This window comes from Anomaloglossus baeobatrachus, chromosome 4 (assembly GCF_048569485.1).
Source record: "Anomaloglossus baeobatrachus isolate aAnoBae1 chromosome 4, aAnoBae1.hap1, whole genome shotgun sequence".
Lineage (NCBI taxonomy): Eukaryota > Metazoa > Chordata > Amphibia > Anura > Aromobatidae > Anomaloglossus > Anomaloglossus baeobatrachus.
The window spans coordinates 678883677-678902750 of NC_134356.1; the positions used below are offsets into that span (position 1 = coordinate 678883677).

Genomic DNA, 19074 nt, shown 5'->3' on the forward strand with positions numbered 1-19074 from the left:
TTTGATTTCACTAAACATTCATGAGCTAAGTCCCATTTTTTCAAAGGTAAAATCCTGCACTCTGAACATAATTTGAACCATAATGCGGATTTCAAGTTTAACGTTCATGTAGCCATCGAGCCTTGTAGCCTTTTCTGATGGTTCTCCAATGTCTTTGGGAAATAAGTTTTTCTGCTTGTGGTTGAATGTTGGAATGGACTTTTGATTTGCAGATAGACGTTTTGGGCAGAGCATATTCAGAAACATAGACAGGTCTGATCAGAGCTTCCTGAGAAGAATAAAGGAAATCGCCAATGTCCTGGAAACGTCAAGTAATTTACATTTTAATTTTAATTGTGAAACAAATTTAGACCCAAAGATTAGAAAATGAAGGGTTCACCCATTTTTAAATCGGTTGATCCATTTTATGTGTAAAAATAAAGGTTTACTTTTTTTCAGAAGTTAGTCAAAGTGAACCTGAAGAGCCAAGATTTTAACATGTGCGTTGAAAGTTTGATGGCTGCAAGTCCAATGTTTTAACCAGTGGGCCACCTCTGATCACAGTAGACTGCTTATTTCATAGACTATTTTTGGGAACTGCAATTTATAGGCAGAGTCTTGGAAGTAAGAGGGGTCTTCAATCTGCTTAGTAAGCTGTGGGGAAGCTTCCTTGCCAAGAAACTGCCTTACAGAAAGTCACCGGTTCCTGAAACTCTGTTTAACCCTCAACGGGATTACTGATTTCTGGAATATGGCCAAACAGCAGTTGGGCAGAAAGGTCAATGGAGCTCACACACCTCTGTCTGCCCTACGGGATATGCCCTTTATGTCTTTCTTTTCATTGACCTAAGATTACATAGTTCTTGATCTTGAAGTCAAACCCATTCCAAAAAGTTTCCTTTGGTATAACTGTGTCAAAATAATATCAAAACTGAAATAAACAGAACTGGATGTTTCCAAGGAGATTGACAATATCCATGTTCCCCTAAAAAGCTCTGATGAAACCTGTCTCGATTGCTGAATATGCTGTACCTCAAACGTCTATCAGCCATTAAAAGTCCATTCCCACATTTGAAAGCAAGCATATAAACTGTGGGTCTGAAAAGATATTAGAGAACCATCGGCGAAGGCAAGTATTTCCATGGCCACATGGATGTTAGACTTGAAATCCTCACATTGATTCAAAACATGTTCAGAACGTAGGGTTTTACCTTTGAAATTATGGAACATATTTGATTAAATTTTACTGAAATTATAGTATAGAAAAAGAAAATAAAATACTCAAGTTAATTCCCTGGTTACATTCTTTGTGAAAAAAATTTTCAACAGTAAAATACATCTAATAGACCAAATCTCTGTGTGTCCCAGGATATGAAGCTTTTATTGGCTTCTTTATATTGACCTGAGATTACACCTTATACTTTCAGTAAGTCAAGCAGTTTTTCTGCCCTGTGACCATGAGATCGAGATTCAAGAGAACTTAACCCAAAACCTTGTTTTATGTCATGCTCTAGAATGATCTTTGTAAAACATCTGATTTATTGTTCTTCAGGTTGGCTGTGATGGCCGAGTGGTTAAGGCGTTGGACTCGAAATCCAATGGGGTCTCCCCACACAGGTTCAAATCCTGTTCACAGCGCTGTCTTTTACACCCACACATATGAAGGAGAAAATTATTTTCCTTTAGAGATAAATCTCTATAATACTATGGTTGAGATTTGAGCAAAAAGAAGCAAGAAACTTGGGAATTTAACTGTTTAGTTCATTTTTTTACACTTTTTTTAATTTTAATAAAACTTTATTTGGGTCTTCAATTTACTTAAAAAGCTGTAAAGTATGCTTTCATTGGCAAATAGTTAAAAAAGAGACAGAGACAGGTCTGATCTGAGGTTTCTTGGAACATGGAAAGAAGTAGTCGGCGTCATGAGAAATATAGACCTTCACTTATTTCATATATCTTACCATTTTTGAGTCTAACAAGAAAGACATTTGTATTGTAGATGGCAGTTATTCATTTGCACAATGATTTTAGACTTTTCTCAACCATAGATTTATAGGGATTTCCTTCTGAAGGAAGTTAAACATCTTTGTTTAATATTTATAAAATACATCGCTGTGAACAGGATTATAACCTGTGCAGGGAAAACCCCATTGGATATCAAGTCCAACGCCTTAACCTCTCGTCCACCACAGCCAATCTGTACAGTAAGTTATCAGATGTTTTTGCAAAATTCACTTAAGAGTCAGGTCTAAAAGAAGGTGTTGGGTTAAGTGTACTTTGATTATATTGACAATATGGTCATAGGAAAGAAATCTTGCTTGACTTACTGATAGAGAAAGGTGTGATCTCATATCAGCATGAAGAAAATGATAAACGCGTTATATCCTTGGGCATAATGAGATGTGGTCTACTAGATATTTTTTACTGTTCAATTTGTGGTTTGCAACAGAATGCAACCAGGGAATTAATCTGTATATATTTTTGTTCTTTTTCATCAACTTTTTCTATATTTTGATTTCACTAAACATTCATGAGCTAAGTCCCATTTTTTCAAAGGTAAAACCCTGCACTCTGAACATAATTTGAACCATAATGCGGATTTCAAGTTTAACGTTCATGTAGCCATCGAGCCTTGTAGCCTTTTCTGATGGTTCTCCAATGTCTTTTGGAAATAAGTTTTTCTGCTTGTGGTTGAATGTGGGAATGGACTTTTGATTTGCAGATAGACGTTTTGGGCAGAGCATATTCAGAAACATAGACAGGTCTGATCAGAGCTTCCTGAGAAGAATAAAGGAAATCGCCAATGTCCTGGAAACGTCAAGTAATTTACATTTTAGTTTTAATTGTGAAACAAATTTAGACCCAAAGATTAGAAAATGAAGGGTTCACCAATTTTTAAATCGGTTGATCCATTTTATGTGTAAAAATAAAGGTTTACTTTTTTTCAGAAGTTAGTCAAAGTGAACCTCAAGAGACAAGATTTTAACATGTGCCTTGAAAGTTTGATGGCTGCAAGTCCAATGTTTTAACCAGTGGGCCACCTCTTATCACAGTAGACTGCTTATTTCATAGACTTTTTCTGGGAACTGCAATTTATAGGCAGAGTCTTGGAAGTAAGAGGGGTCTTCAATCTGCTTAGTAAGCTGTGGGGAAGCTTCCTTGCCAACAAACTGCCTTACAGAAAGTCACCGGTTCCTGAAACTCTGTTTAACCCTCAACAGGATTACTGATTTCTGGAACATGGCCAAACAGCAGTTGGGCAGAAAGGTCATTGGAGCTCACACACCTCTGTCTGCCTTACGGGATATGCCCTTTATGTCTTGATTTTCATTGACCTAAGATTACATAGTTCTTGATCTTGAAGTCAAACCCATTCCAAAAAGTTTCCTTTGGTATAACTGTGTCAAAACAATATCAAAAATTGAAATAAACAGAACTGGATGTTTCCAAGGAGATTGACAATATCCATGTTCCCCTAAAAAGCTCTGATGAAACCTGTCTCAATTGCTGAATATGCTGTACCTCAAATGTCTATCAGCCAATAAAAGTCCATTCCCACATTTGAAAGCAAGCATATAAACTGTGGGTCTGAAAAGATATTAGAGAACCATCGGAGAAGGCAAGTATTTCCATGGCCACATGGATGTTAGACTTGAAATCCTCACATTGATTCAAAACATGTTCAGAATGTAGGGTTTTCCCTTTGAAATGATGGAACATATTTGATTAAATTTTACTGAAATATAGTATAGAAAAAGAAAATAAAATACTCAAATTAATTCCCTGGTTACATTCTTTGTGAAAAAAAACTTCAACAGTAAAATACATCTAGTAGACCAAATCTCTGTGTGTCCCAGGATATGAAGCTTTTATCGGCTTCTTTATATTGACCTGAGATTACACCTTATACTTTCAGTAAGTCAAGCAGTTTTTCTGCCCTGTGACCATGAGATAGAGATCCAAGAGAACTTAACCCAAAACCTTGTTTGATGTCCTGCTCTAGAATGATCTTTGTAAAACATCTGATTTATTGTTGTTCAGGTTGGCTGTGATGGCCGAGTGGTTAAGGCGTTGGACTCGAAATCCAATGGGGTCTCCCCACACAGGTTCAAATCCTGTTCACCATGCTGTCTTTTACACCCACACATATGAAGGATAAAATTAATTTCCTTTAGAGATAAATCTCTATAATACTATGGTTGAGATTTGAGCAAAAAGAAGCAAGAAACTTGGGAATTTAACTGTTTAGTTCATTTTTTACACTTTTTTATTTTAATAAAACTTTATTTGGGTCTTCAATTTACTTAAAAAGCTGTTAAGTATGCTTTTATTGGCAAATAGTTAAAAAAGAGACAGAGAGAGGTCTGATCTGAGGTTTCTTGGAACATGGAAAGAAGTAGTCGGCGTCATGAGAAATATAGACCTTCACTTATTTCATATATCTTACTATTTTTGAGTCTAACAAGAAAGACATTTGTATTGTAGATGGCAGTTATTCATTTGCACAATGATTTTAGACTTTTCTCAACCATAGATTATTAGGGATTTCCTTCTGAAGGAAGTTAAACATCTCTGTTTAATATTTATTTTTGATATAAAGGGCTGGAAGAACCGGGTTTGATGCCGCGCTAAAAACCACGAGCAAGTGTTAATTAAAATTATCCTCTTTTATTTAGATCATTCCTACGCGTTTCAGAGGCTCCTCTGCCTCCTTCCTCAGGGAAAAGAATCTTACAGACAGAGAGGGTTTATCCTTATGAAGTAGCGAAACAGAAAAAAACCAATCATGACATCATCATTACATATGTTCCTGTGCGATGACTCATTGCCTCGTGGAGTAAAGCTATGTTATGATACATACAACAATGATTTTAAAATATTACGCATAAGAGACAATGAACATTATTAAAGAGTAAAATGAATGAAAAATAAAAATAAAAATTAAAAATTCTTATTTGAATAAATGTTTGTCTGAGTTTCATTTAAAAAAATGGTCTTTATATGTATATGAACAAATGGAGAAGTTATTTTATATTTTATTTATTTATTTTATTTATTTATTTTATTTTCTTTTGTATATATAAGGAAAGGAAAAAGTTCTTATTTATGTATGAGAATGTATATGTGAAAAGAATGAACTGAGGGAAAGAGGATTATTTCCCGTATCCAAGGCAGATTCAAACCCATAGATTTGTGTCTGTGTTCTCATGCGCTATTAAACTACCAATGCTCCATATGACTTGGTGTTGAGAACAAACACCGGTAAACTCCTGGATGATTAGGAGATTAGAAAAAGGTGTATATTTAAGAAATTCAAAAGTATAGAAAGATTCAAGTTTGTGACATGCTATTAAGTATATATGGAATTCAGTATATATAAGATTGTGAAGATTTATTACATTGCCTTCTAAAGGAAATATATTTGATATAGTTCAGATTAACGATATGTGATGGTGTATTTATAAAAATATAATAATGAGTGATGTTAATCGATATGATTCCATTATGGGGGATGACATAAAAAAAAATGAGTATGCAAGTTTAGAAATAGAAATGAAGAGCGCAAAACTGTGATGCACATACGTGAAAAGACAATTTCTCTGTCTGGAAGGGTGAAGTGAGTTCAGGCCGTGGGAAAAAATGGACCGCGCATGATCATAATATATCTAAGGAGCAAGTTCCTCACTGAAGGGGGTGATGTGAGGTCAGACCATGGGAAAGGAAATAAGTGCATAAAGTGCCAATTCATAAAAGGAACAAGATGTTGGAGATAATGAGAAGGGGTGTGAAAGGTATTAGCCGGCAATAAGAAGTCGGGGAGTGGAATCTAATTGGATTACAAACCCATGTGAATATTAGAATATATGACAATTGTGAATATCAATATGGGATGTGACACAAAGATTACGAGCAAAGGTATAAAATAAACATAGGGATCTCTGTACAGAACAACTATACATACATACATATCAACACATATATATGTATATGTGTATACACATGCGTGTATATCTATACGAAATCAGGAAAATTACTGAAGGTCTAGAGAAGAATTTAGAATAAGGATACAAATATATAAAAATATGAAAAAAATATATATATATAATAAATATACCCTGATTATACAATAAAGATATGTGAATGTGTATAAAAATATGAAAATATATCAATATAAAGATATAGTAAAAATATATATTAAGCAAACAAGATAAAAAATTCATGAAAGTGTCTGAAAACAGGACAAATATGTATTCTCCCAAGAAATATATATATATATATATAAAAAATATGCATAATATGTGAAAAAGGTAAAAACTGAAGTTTTGAAATAAGAATGGATTAAATTATAAATAAACCTATGAGCACTTGGGAATGTTTGGAAACATAAATGCTTACAGTTACAATAAAAACATACACTATAAAAGCATAATTCATCAAAAATAATGAAATTTCTAAGGGAAAATAATTATAAATATATAAAATTCTTTTTGAAAATCCTTATTAAAATTATTTTTTAAAAAACTTTTTCAGAAAAATATATATAATAGGATATATGATAGGATGATAACACTAAAAACAAGAGGAAGCTGTGAGAAACGATGTCAGTTAAGAACCTAAACATGACACATAGAATAGATCAGCTACCCGAGGAAATTGTGTATGATCTTAGCATTAAAGATAAAACATGGGGATGCAGAGGCGGTAGTTAATAGAACAGATCAGTCACTTCGTTTAAGCCAAAGGGCTTCAGTGTATTTAACCTGTGTATCCAAAACGTTTCCTTTCTGCTAAGGACCTCTGCTCTATCCTTCACACTTATGGGAATCTGTTCTATGGGTGTTTTTTGAAATCTAAACTTTTATTGTGAAAAATTGTACAATGTTTAGATAAACCATGTTGTAAAAAACCTGTTCTTATATTGTAGCGATGAGAGTTCAGCCTATTGTGGAGTGCCTGAGATGTCCTACCCACATATTGTTTGCCGCATGAACAGTCAACCAGGTATATAACATGGTCAGACTGGCATGTTAGACGATTATTGATTTTGAAATTTTCCGAATTCCCTAGAGAACAAAAAGTAGTCCTCCCATGGCAAATGCTCTTGCAGCATAAGCAATTTTTTGAGCCACATTTAAAAGAACCCACTAATGACACGGGATCTGGGTTCAGTATCTCAGGTTTAAGCCTGCTTGGAGCTATTATCGTTTTGATCGTAGGGGCCCGCCTGAAGGTGACCCCTGGCTTGGAGGGTAAAAAAGGCTTTAAAATGGGATCATTGAGCAAAATGCCCCAATGTTTAGCAAGGGTATCCCTTATACTGACATTATCCCCACTGTAGGTAGTAATAAAATTCAGAGCAAACTCCTGCTTCCCTTTGTCAGGTTTCAACAGTCCTTTGTCCTTCAAAACCCTCAAAGAGCAAGGATCAGAATCTCTCTTGATCAAATCAGATTGTTTAAGTTTTAAAGTCTCTTGATAAGCTCTCCGGACCAGCGTCTTAGGGTATTCTTTTTCTAGGAACCGCTCCCTTAGAACCCCTACTTGCTCTTTAAAATCACTGTCAGTGGTACAATTCCGCCTTATGCGCTTATATTGGTTTGGAGGAATATTAGATAGCCACTTCACATAATGCTCACTCCCATAGTGGATGTACCCATTGGCATCAACTTGTTTAAAAAAATTTTTTGTATGGATTTCACCATTGTTATGAAAGATGGTTAAGTCCAAAAAATTAATTTCTTCCTTATGCGTTACCGATGTAAAGGACAAACCCCAGTCATTACTATTCAAGTTGTCTAGGAAATTATTGATATCTGCAAAATCACAGTCCCAAATTATGAATAGATCGTCGATAAATCTTTTATATAATACTAAACTATCACTGAATCTGCCATTTTCTATGTGCAACATTTCAAATAATCCCATAAAAAGATTAGCATATGAGCATGCAGCTTTTGACCCCATCGCTGTGCCGACCCGCTGATGGTAAAGTTTTTCCAGAAAAGTGAAGTAATTGTTTTTGAGTATAAAACTCATGCTTTCTAAAAGAAAGTTTTTTTGGAGAGGAGGAATTCTACTATCATCTGCTAGGAAAAAAGAAAAAGAAAACAGCCCCAGGTGGTGTTGTATATTCGAGTAGAGAGATGCAACGTCTATAGTGACGAACATATAGGATTTTTTCCATGTGATTTTCTGTAAATGTTCAATGAGATGGGATGAATCTCTGAGATGGCTGTTAAGGGTTAATACATGAGGCTGCATCAACAGGTCAACATAATGTGCTAAATTAGCTGTTAGAGAATTAATGCCTGAGATGATAGGCCTGCCCGGGGGGTTATACAAATTTTTATGAGTTTTAGGGAGATGGTAAAAGAAAGCCATTGTTGGATTTCTTATTTGTAGGAATTTCTTTTCAGTTGAATTCAGTATATATGAATCGACTGCACTTTGGATCAAAATTTTATAGGCTGTAATGGCAGTATTATAGTTATCATTACTTACAACTTCATAATACAATGGATCAGAAAGGATCCTGAGTGCCTCGTTAATGTAATCCACCTTGTTCTGAATGACTATTCCTCCTCCCTTATCTGCTGCTCGAATAACGATGTTTCCATTGGTTTTGAGTTTGTTTAGAGCTTTTCTTTCCTTTTGTGACAGGTTTTGTTTGAAGAATTTCTTTTGATTGACAGTTTTTTTTAAATCCGTTAACACCAGGTCACAAAAAGTCTTTAAAAAATGCCCCTGGCTCGCTAATGGATAAAATTTGGATTTGGCTTTAACAGCAGTATGACAGTATGGGCATGACTCTGTGGTAGCGATGGGAACAGTGTCACCTTTCAAGAGAAAGTGTCTCTTAAGTGTCAATTTCCTAATATAATTTTGAACATCTAGAAAAAGATCAAAGTCCTTGGATCTAGATGATGGACAAAAAGATAAACCCTTATTTAAAACTTGGATTTCAACTTTATCAAGAATGTGATCAGATAGATTAAATATATTTCTATTTTTGGTGGTACCATTAATTTCCTGAGGATTATGGATATGGGCATTAAAATTCTTCTTTCGGTTTTTAGTTTTTTTCAGCAGGTCTTTCTCTCTTTTTTGCTGTAATTTAGATCCTGCTCTGACTCCTCTAAAGAGTTTTTTCTTTTTTTGGTTGACGATTTTAAGGCTAAAAAATCAGTCAAAGTATTTGTTTTTTGGCTTTTAACTGAAGGTAAAAAAGGAACCAAAGGTTCTGACATATTTGTATTGTCAATCACTATTTTATCTGTTGCCATTGGTATATTAATTGGGGCTATCGGCATTTGTGTATTTGGTAGTGAGACGTCGTCATTATGAATGGAAAGATTCAATAAATCAATAAAGTCGGTATCTTGAGTATTTTCTGTATTGGTATAAACCACTGGATCAATTAGTGCCCTTTCCTTTCTAATCCTCTCTATTTGGAGCCTGATTTTGGCTAAATGTGCTTGAATCTCATCCGGATTGAGGGAAGAGGAGTTAGAGGGGAGTGAATTGGTATCATTTTTAGAGGTCGGGGGGTCGATAGTAGGAGTTATCTTATTTATTTTCTGTCTAGAAATGTTAGCTTGCAAGAAAACTTCATCAGCAAGCTGGTCTATTTTATCTTGTGGTTTTGATGATTTATTAGAATTAGATGTAATGTTTGGGACTTGGAATTCTGGACTTGGAACCTGAGATGTCGAAATATTGATATTGGAATCTGTAGTGGTGCTCAGCCGAGCTCTATTCTGTTTATGAAACTTACTGTTCACAAAACTTTTACTACTGTTATGATTATTATTGGTAGAGGAGCTGTATCTCCTGAAACTATTAGTCCTGGGTGGGAAAAGCAATTTCTCACCTGGAGGATTAGATCTGGCCTGATGACTATCTTGCCTGTCTCTTTGAAGCTTTTTAGACTTCCTGATGATGGTGTCATGTTCTAATTGTAACAGGCGTGTGTTGAGGGCCGAATTCAAACTTTTATAATCAAGATGCAATGCAAAGGTAGAAAGTTCTTCATATAATCCTGCAATTTTTACCGTGGAATCTACAGCAATGTTAGTTCGTTTTTCATGTAAACATTGTAGCATACCTCTCATGCAGTCTTTAAAGATGATATCCCATTTAGCTGAAAAAGTTTCATCCTGTGGAAAAGGGGATTCACGCTTGACTTGGAATCCTCTTGGACATAATCCTTCCTCTAGATAAATAGTTAAGAACCTGGCATCCAGGCTATAATGTAGTTCTACTTTCATATGGTCTTCTAAAACATGAAAGAGTTTCCTCATGAGGATAGTGTCTTCCTCTGAGAAGGAAGTACCCAAATCCATATTGGCTTCTGTGGTGCTGTCAATCGGTGTACCAACCGTCTGGAGGATCAATCTCTCTCTGGACGATAGCCGATTGCTGTAGTAATCCATATTGCTGGGAACGCAAAAACCCTCTGCAGCCGAATCTCCACAATAAAGGGGTCTTGGTCCAGAAGCCAGAACCCGGATAGGAAAGTGCTGTAGATAGGGGAGAAAAAGGCGCAATAGGGTTTTACCCGGTTTATAAAGGGAAAAAGGGTAAAGACAGTGCACTCACCTGGCCGGGTTGTGCCAGTCACAACCCCTTTGTTAGCGTGGATTAGCGCTTGGGTGGTTCAGCAGCGGCCCCGTTGTGGATGAATATTTTTGATATAAAGGGCTGGAAGAACCGGGTTTGATGCCGCGCTAAAAACCACGAGCAAGAGGCGGTAGTTAATAGAACAGATCAGTCACTTCGTTTAAGCCAAAGGGCTTCAGTGTATTTAACCTGTGTATCCAAAACGTTTCCTTTCTGCTAAGGACCTCTGCTCTATCCTTCACACTTATGGGAATCTGTTCTATTGGTGTTATTTTGAAATCTAAACTCTTATTGTGAAAAATTGTACAATGTTTAGATAAACCATGTTGTAAAAAAAATTTCTTAAATATACACCTTTTTCTAATCTCCTAATCATCCAGGAGTTTAACGGTGTTTGTTCTCAACACCAAGTCATATGGAGCATTGGTAGTTTAATAGCGCATGAGAACACAGACACAAATCTATGGGTTTGAATCTGCCTCGGATACGGGAAATAATCCTCTTTCCCTCAGTTCATTCTTTTCACATATACATTCTCATACATAAATAAGAACTTTTTCCTTTCCTTATATATACAAAAGAAAATAAAATAAATAAATAAAATAAATAAATAAAATATAAAATAACTTCTCCATTTGTTCATATACATATAAAGACCATTTTTTTAAATGAAACTCAGACAAACATTTATTCAAATAAGAATTTTTAATTTTTATTTTTATTTTTATTTTTCATTCATTTTACTCTTTAATAATGTTCATTGTCTCTTATGCGTAATATTTTAAAATCATTGTTGTATGTATCATAACATAGCTTTACTCCACGAGGCAATGAGTCATCGCACAGGAACATATGTAATGATGATGTCATGATTGGTTTTTTTCTGTTTCGCTACTTCATAAGGATAAACCCTCTCTGTCTGTAAGATTCTTTTCCCTGAGGAAGGAGGCAGAGGAGCCTCTGAAACGCGTAGGAATGATCTAAATAAAAGAGGATAATTTTAATTAACACTTGCTCGTGGTTTTTAGCGCGGCATCAAACCCGGTTCTTCCAGCCCTTTATATCAAAAATATTCATCCACAACGGGGCCGCTGCTGAACCACCCAAGCGCTAATCCACGCTAACAAAGGGGTTGTGACTGGCACAACCCGGCCAGGTGAGTGCACTGTCTTTACCCTTTTTCCCTTTATAAACCGGGTAAAACCCTATTGCGCCTTTTTCTCCCCTATCTACAGCAGTGTTTAATATTTATCAAATACATTGCTGTGAACAGGATTATAACCTGTGCAGGGAAAACCCCATTGGATATCAAGTCCAACGCCTTAACCTCTAGGCCACCACACCCAATCTGTACAGCAAGTTATCAGATGTTTTTGCAAAATTCACTTAAGAGTCAGGTCTAAAAGAAGGTGTTGGGTTAAGTTTACTTTGATTATATTGAAAATAAGGTCATAGGAAAGAAATCTTGCTTGACTTACTGATAGAGAAAGGTGTGATCTCATATCAGCATGAAGAAAATGATAAAAGCGTTATATCCTTGGGCATAATGAGATGTGGTCTACTAGATATTTTTTACTGTTCAATTTGTGGTTTGCAACAGAATGCAACCAGGGAATTAATCTGTATATATTTTTTTTCTTTTTCATCAACTTTTTCTATATTTTGATTTCACTAAACATTCATGAGCTAAGTCCCATTTTTTCAAAGGTAAAACCCTGCACTCTGAACATAATTTTAACCATAATGCGGATTTCAAGTTTAACATTCATGTAGCCATCGAGCCTTGTAGCCTTTTCTGATGGTTCTCCAATGTCTTTTGGAAATAAGTTTTTCTGCTTGTGGTTGAATGTGGGAATGGACTTTTGATTTGCAGATAGACGTTTTGGGCAGAGCATATTCAGAAACATAGACAGGTCTGATCAGAGCTTCCTGAGAAGAATAAAGGAAATCGCCAATGTCCTGGAAACGTCAAGTAATTTACATTTTAGTTTTAATTGTGAAACAAATTTAGACCCAAAGATTAGAAAATGAAGGGTTCACCCATTTTTAAATCGGTTGATCCATTTTATGTGTAAAAATAAAGGTTTACTTTTTTTCAGAAGTTAGTCAAAGTGAACCTCAAGAGACAAGATTTTAACATGTGCGTTGAAAGTTTGATGGCTGCAAGTCCAATGTTTTTACCAGTGGGCAACCTCTGATCACAGTAGACTGCTTATTTCATAGAATTTTTCTGGGAACTGCAATTTATAGGCAGAGTCTTGGAAGTAAGAGGGGTCTTCAATCTGCTTAGTAAGCTGTGGGGAAGCTTCCTTGCCAACAAACTGCCTTACAGAAAGTCACCAGTTCCTGAAACTCTGTTTAACCCTCAACAGGATTACTGATTTCTGGAACATGGCCAAACAGCAGTTGGGCAGAAAGGTCATTGGAGCTCACACACCTCTGTCTGCCCCACGGGATATGCCCTTTATGTCTTTCTTTTCATTGACCTAAGATTACATAGTTCTTGATCTTGAAGTCAAACCCATTCCAAAAAGTTTCCTTTGGTATAACTGTGTCAAAACAATATCAAAACTGAAATAAACAGAACTGGATGTTTCCAAGGAGATTGACAATATCCATGTTCCCCTAAAAAGCTCTGATGAAACCTGTCTCGATTGCTGAATATGCTGTACCTCAAACGTCTATCAGCCATTAAAAGTCCATGCCCATATTTGAAAGCAAGCATATAAACTGTGGGTCTGAAAAGATATTAGAGAACCATCGGCGAAGGCAAGTATTTCCATGGCCACATGGATGTTAGACTTGAAATCCTCACATTGATTCAAAACATGTTCAGAATGTAGGGTTTTACCTTTGAAATGATGGAACATATTTGATTAAATTTAATGACATTATAGTATAGAAAAAGAAAATAAAATACTCAAATTAATTCCCTGGTTACATTCTTTGTGAAAAAAAACTTCAACAGTAAAATACATCTAGTAGACCAAATCTCTGTGTTTCCCAGGATATGAAGCTTTTATCGGCTTCTTTATATTGACCTGAGATTACACCTTATACTTTCAGTAAGTCAAGCAGTTTTTCTGCCCTGTGACCATGAGATAGAGATTCAAGAGAACTTAACCCAAAACCTTTTTTTATGGCCTGCTCTAGAATGATCTTTGTAAAACATCTGATTTATTGCTGTTCAGGTTGGCTGTGATGGCCGAGTGGTTAAGGCATTGGACTTGAAATACAATGGGGTCTCCCCACACAGGTTCAAATCCTGTTCACAGCGCTGTGTTTTACACCCACACATATGAAGGAGAAAATTAATTTCCTTTAGAGATAAATCTCTATAATACTTGGTTGAGATTTGAGCAAAAAGAAGCAAGAACTTGGGATTGTAACTGTTTAGTTCATTTTTTACACTTTTTTTTATTTTAATAAAACTTTATTTGGGTCTTCAATTTACTTAAAAAGCTGTAAAGTATGCTTTTATTGGCAAATAGTTAAAAAAGAGACAGAGACAGGTCTGATCTGAGGTTTCTTGGAACATGGAAAGAAGTAGTCGGCGTCATGAGAAATATAGACCTTCACTTATTTTATATATCTTACTATTTTTGAGTCTAACAAGAAAGACATTTGTATTGTAGATGGCAGTTATTCATTTTCACAATGATTTTAGACTTTTCTCAACCATAGATTTAAAGAAATTTCCTTCTGAAGGAAGTTAAACATCTCTGTTTAATATTTATAAAATACATCGCTGTGAACAGGATTATAACCTGTGCAGGGAAAACCCCATTGGATATCAAGTCTAACGCCTTAACCACTCGGCCACCACAGCCAATCTGTACAGCAAGTTATCAGATGTTTTTGCAAAATTCACTTAAGAGTCAGGTCTATAAGAAGGTGTTGGGTTAAGTTTACTTTGATTATATTGACAATATGGTCATAGGAAAGAAATCTTGCTTGACTTACTGATAGAGAAAGGTGTGATCTCATATCAGCATGAAGAAAATGATAAAAGCGTGATATCCTTGGGCATAATGAGATGTGGTCTACTAGATATTTTTTACTGTTCAATTTGTGGTTTGCAACAGAATGCAACCAGGGAATTAATCTGTATATTTTTTTTTTCTTTTTCATCAACTTTTTCTATATTTTGATTTCACTAAACATTCATGAGCTAAGTCCCATTTTTTCAAAGGTAAAACCCTGCACTCTGAACATAATTTGAACCATAATGCGGATTTCAAGTTTAACATTCATGTAGCCATCGAGCTTTGTAGCCTTTTCTGATGGTTCTCCAATGTCTTTTGGAAATAAGTTTTTCTGCTTGTGGTTGAATGTGGTAATGGACTTTTGATTTGCAGATAGACGTTTTGGGCAGAGCATATTCAGAAACATAGACAGGTCTGATCAAAGCTTCCTGAGAAGAATAAAGGAAATCGCCAATGTCCTGGAAACGTCAAGTAATTTACATTTTAGTTTTAATTTTGAAACAAATTTAGTTCCAAAGATTAGAAAATGAGGGGTTCACCCATTTTTAAATCGGTTGATCCATTTTATGTGTAAAAATAAAGGTTTACTTTTTTTCAGAAGTTAGTCAAAGTGAACCTCAAGAGACAAGATTTTAACATGTGCGTTGAAAGTTTGATGGCTGCAAGTCCAATGTTTTAACCAGTGGGCCACCTCTGATCACAGTAGACTGCTTACTTCATAGACTTTTTCTGGGAACTGCAATTTATAGGCAGAGTCTTGGAAGTAAGAGGGGTCTTCAATCTTCTTAGTAAGCTGTGGGGAAGCTTCCTTGCCAACAAACTGCCTTACAGAAAGTCACTGGTTCCTGAAACTCTGTTTAACCCTCAACGGGATTACTGATTTCTGGAACATGGCCAAACAGCAGTTGGGCAGAAAGGTCATTGGAGTTCACACACCTCTGTCTGCCCTACGGGATATGCCCTTTATGTCTTTCTTTCCATTGACCTAAGATTACATAGTTCTTGATCTTGAAGTCAAACCCATTCCAAAAAGTTTCCTTTGGTATAACTGTGTCAAAACAATATCAAAACTGAAATAAACAGAACTGGATGTTTCCAAGGAGATTGACAATATCCATGTTCCCCTAAAAAGCTCTGATGAAACCTGTCTCGATTGCTGAATATGCTGTACCTCAAATGTCTATCAGCCATTAAAAGTCCATTCCCACATTTGAAAGCAAACATATAAACTGTGAGTCTGAAAAGATATTAGAGAACCATCGGCGAAGGCAAGTATTTTCATGGCCACATGGATGTTAGACTTGAAATCCTCACATTGATTCAAAACATGTTCAGAATGTAGGGTTTTACCTTTGAAATAATGGAACATATTTGATTAAATTTTACTGAAATTATAGTATAGAAAAAGAAAATAAAATACTCAAATTAATTCCCTGGTTACATTCTTTGTGAAAAAAAACTTCAACAGTAAAATACATCTAGTAGACCAAATCTCTGTGTGTCCCAGGATATGAAGCTTTTATCGGCTTCTTTATATTGACCTGAGATTACACCTTATACTTTCAGTAAGTCAAGCAGTTTTTCTGCCCTGTGACCATGAGATAGAGATTCAAGAAAACTTAACCCAAAACCTTGTTTTATGTCCTGCTCTAGAATGATCTTTGTAAAACATCTGATTAAGTGCTGTTTAGGTTGGCTGTGATGGCCGAGTGGTTAAGGCGTTGGACTTGAAATCCAATGGGGTCTCCCCACACAGGTTCAAATCCTGTTCACAGCGCTGTCTTTTACACACACACATATGAAGGAGAAAATTAATTTCCTTTAGAGATAAATCTCTATAATACTATGGTTGAGATTTGAGCAAAAAGAAGTAAGAAACTTGGGAATTTAACTGTTTAGTTCATTTTTTACACTTTTTTTATTTTAATAAAACTATATTTGGGTCTTCAATTTACTTAAAAAGCTGTAAAGTATGCTTTTATTGGCAAATAGTTAAAAAAGAGACAGAGACAGGTCTGATCTGAGGTTTCTTTGAACATGGCAAGAAGTAGTCGGCGTCATGAGAAATACAGACCTTCACTTATTTCATATATCTTACTATTTTTGAGTCTAACAAGAAAGACATTTGTATTGTAGATGGCAGTTATTCATTCTTTTTCACAATGATTTTAGACTTTTCTCAACCATAGATTTATAGGGATTTCCTTCTGAAGGAAGTTAAACATCTCTGTTTAATATTTATAAAATACATTGCTGTGAACAGGATTATAACCTGTGCAGGGAAAACCCCATTGGATATCAAGTCCAACGCCTTAACCACTCGGCCACCACAGCCAATCTGTACAGCAAGTTATCAGATGTTTTTGCAAAATTCACTTAAGAGTCAGGTCTAAAAGAAGGTGTTGGGTTAAGTTTACTTTGATAATATTGACAATATGGTCATAGGAAAGAAATCTTGCTTGACTTACTGATAGAGAAAGGTGTGATCTCATATCAGCATGAAGAAAATGATAAAAGCGTTATATCCTTGGGCATAATGAGATGTGGTCTACTAGATATTTTTTACTGTTCAATTTGTGGTTTGCAACAGAATGCAACCAGGGAATTAATCTGTATATATTTTTTTTCTTTTTCATCAACTTTTTCTATATTTTGATTTCACTAAACATTCATGAGCTAAGTCCCATTTTTTCAAAGGTAAAACCCTGCACTCTGAACATAATTTTAACCATAATGCGGATTTCAAGTTTAACGTTCATGTAGCCATCGAGCCTTGTAGCCTTTTCTGATGGTTCTCCAATGTCTTTTGGAAATAAGTTTTTCTGCTTGTGGTTGAATGTGGTAATGGACTTTTGATTTGCAGATAGACGTTTTGGGCAGAGCATATTCAGAAACATAGACAGGTCTGATCAGAGCTTCCTGAGAAGAATAAAGGAAATCGCCAATGTCCTGGAAACGTCAAGTAATTTACATTTTAGTTTTAATTGTGAAACAAATTTAGTTCCAAAGATTAGAAAATGAAGGGTTCACCCATTTTTAAATCGGTTGATCCATTTTATGTGTAAAAATAAAGGTTTACTTTTTTTCAGAAGTTAGTCAAAGTGAACCTCAAGAGACAAGATTTTAACATGTGCGTTGAAAGTTTGATAGCTGCAGGTCAAATGTTTTAACCAGTGGGCCACCTCTGATCACAGTAGACTGCTTATTTCATAGACGTTTTCTGGGAACTGCAATTTATAGGCAGAGTCTTGGAAGTAAGAGGGGTCTTCAATCTTCTTAGTAAGCTGTGGGGAAGCTTCCTTGCCAACAAACTGCCTTACAGAAAGTCACCGGTTCCTGAAACTCTGTTTAACCCTCAACGGGATTACTGATTTCTGGAACATGGCCAAACAGCAGTTGGGCAGAAAGGTCATTGGAGCTCACACACCTCTGTCTGCCCTACGGGATATGCCCTTTATGTCTTTCTTTTCATTGACCTAAGATTACATAGTTCTTGATCTTGAAGTCAAACCCATTCCAAAAAGTTTCCTTTGGTATAACTGTGTCAAAACAATATCAAAACTGAAATAAACAGAACTGGATGTTTCCAAGGAGATTGACAATATCCATGTTCCCCTAAAAAGCTCTGATGAAACCTGTCTCGATTGCAGAATATGCTGTACCTCAAATGTCTATCAGCCATTAAAAGTCCATTCCCACATTTGAAAGCAAGCATATAAACTGTGGGTCTGAAAAGATATTAGCGAACCATCGGCGAAGGCAAGTATTTCCATGGCCACATGGAGGTTAGACTTGAAATCCTCACATTGATTAAAAACATGTTCAGAATGTAGGGTTTTACCTTTGAAATGATGGAACATATTTGATTAAATTTTACTGAAATTATAGTATAGAAAATGAAAATAAAATACTCAAATTAATTCCCTGGTTACATTCTTTGTGAAAAAAAACTTCAACAGTAAAATACATCTAGTAGACCAAATCTCTGTGTGTCCCAGGATATGAAGCTTTTATCGGCTTCTTTATTTTGACCTGAGATTACACCTTATACTTTCAGTAAGTCAAGCAGTTTTTCTGCCCTGTGACCATGAGATAGAGATTCAAGAGAACTTAACCCAAAACCTTGTTTGATATCCTGCTCTAGAATGATCTTTGTAAAACATCTGATTTATTGTTGTTCAGGTTGGCTGTGATGGCCGAGTGGTTAAGGCGTTGGACTCGAAATCCAATGGGGTATCCCCACACAGGTTCAAATCCTGTTCACAGCGCTGTCTTTTACACCCACACATATGAAGGAGAAAATTAATTTCCTTTAGAGATAAATCTCTATAATACTTGGTTGAGATTTGAGCAAAAAGAAGCAAGAACTTGGGAATTTAACTGTTTAGTTCATTTTTTACACTTTTTTTATTTTAATAAAACTTTATTTGGGTCTTCAATTTACCTAAAAAGCTGTAAAGTATGCTTTTATTGGCAAATAGTTAAAAAA

At 35.5% G+C, this 19074-nt stretch overlaps 7 non-coding genes across 7 annotated transcripts; 5 read left to right on the forward strand and 2 right to left on the reverse strand.

The window, feature by feature from the left end:
* The first annotated feature begins 1535 nt into the window (after nt 1–1535).
* On the forward strand, nt 1536–1617 carry TRNAS-CGA (transfer RNA serine (anticodon CGA)). Its single transcript has one exon. It is a non-coding gene; the product is annotated as a tRNA-Ser (tRNA).
* Nucleotides 1618–4024: 2407 nt separating this feature from the next.
* Nucleotides 4025–4108, forward strand: TRNAS-CGA (transfer RNA serine (anticodon CGA)). The gene has a single exon. It is a non-coding gene; the product is annotated as a tRNA-Ser (tRNA).
* Nucleotides 4109–13794: 9686 nt separating this feature from the next.
* TRNAS-UGA (transfer RNA serine (anticodon UGA)) lies at nt 13795–13876 on the forward strand. The gene has a single exon. It is a non-coding gene; the product is annotated as a tRNA-Ser (tRNA).
* Nucleotides 13877–14345: 469 nt separating this feature from the next.
* Nucleotides 14346–14428, reverse strand: TRNAS-UGA (transfer RNA serine (anticodon UGA)). Its single transcript has one exon. It is a non-coding gene; the product is annotated as a tRNA-Ser (tRNA).
* A 1852-nt stretch (nt 14429–16280) lies between these two features.
* On the forward strand, nt 16281–16362 carry TRNAS-UGA (transfer RNA serine (anticodon UGA)). The gene has a single exon. It is a non-coding gene; the product is annotated as a tRNA-Ser (tRNA).
* A 474-nt stretch (nt 16363–16836) lies between these two features.
* Nucleotides 16837–16919, reverse strand: TRNAS-UGA (transfer RNA serine (anticodon UGA)). The gene has a single exon. It is a non-coding gene; the product is annotated as a tRNA-Ser (tRNA).
* A 1852-nt stretch (nt 16920–18771) lies between these two features.
* Nucleotides 18772–18853, forward strand: TRNAS-CGA (transfer RNA serine (anticodon CGA)). The gene has a single exon. It is a non-coding gene; the product is annotated as a tRNA-Ser (tRNA).
* The last annotated feature ends 221 nt before the right edge of the window (nt 18854–19074 follow it).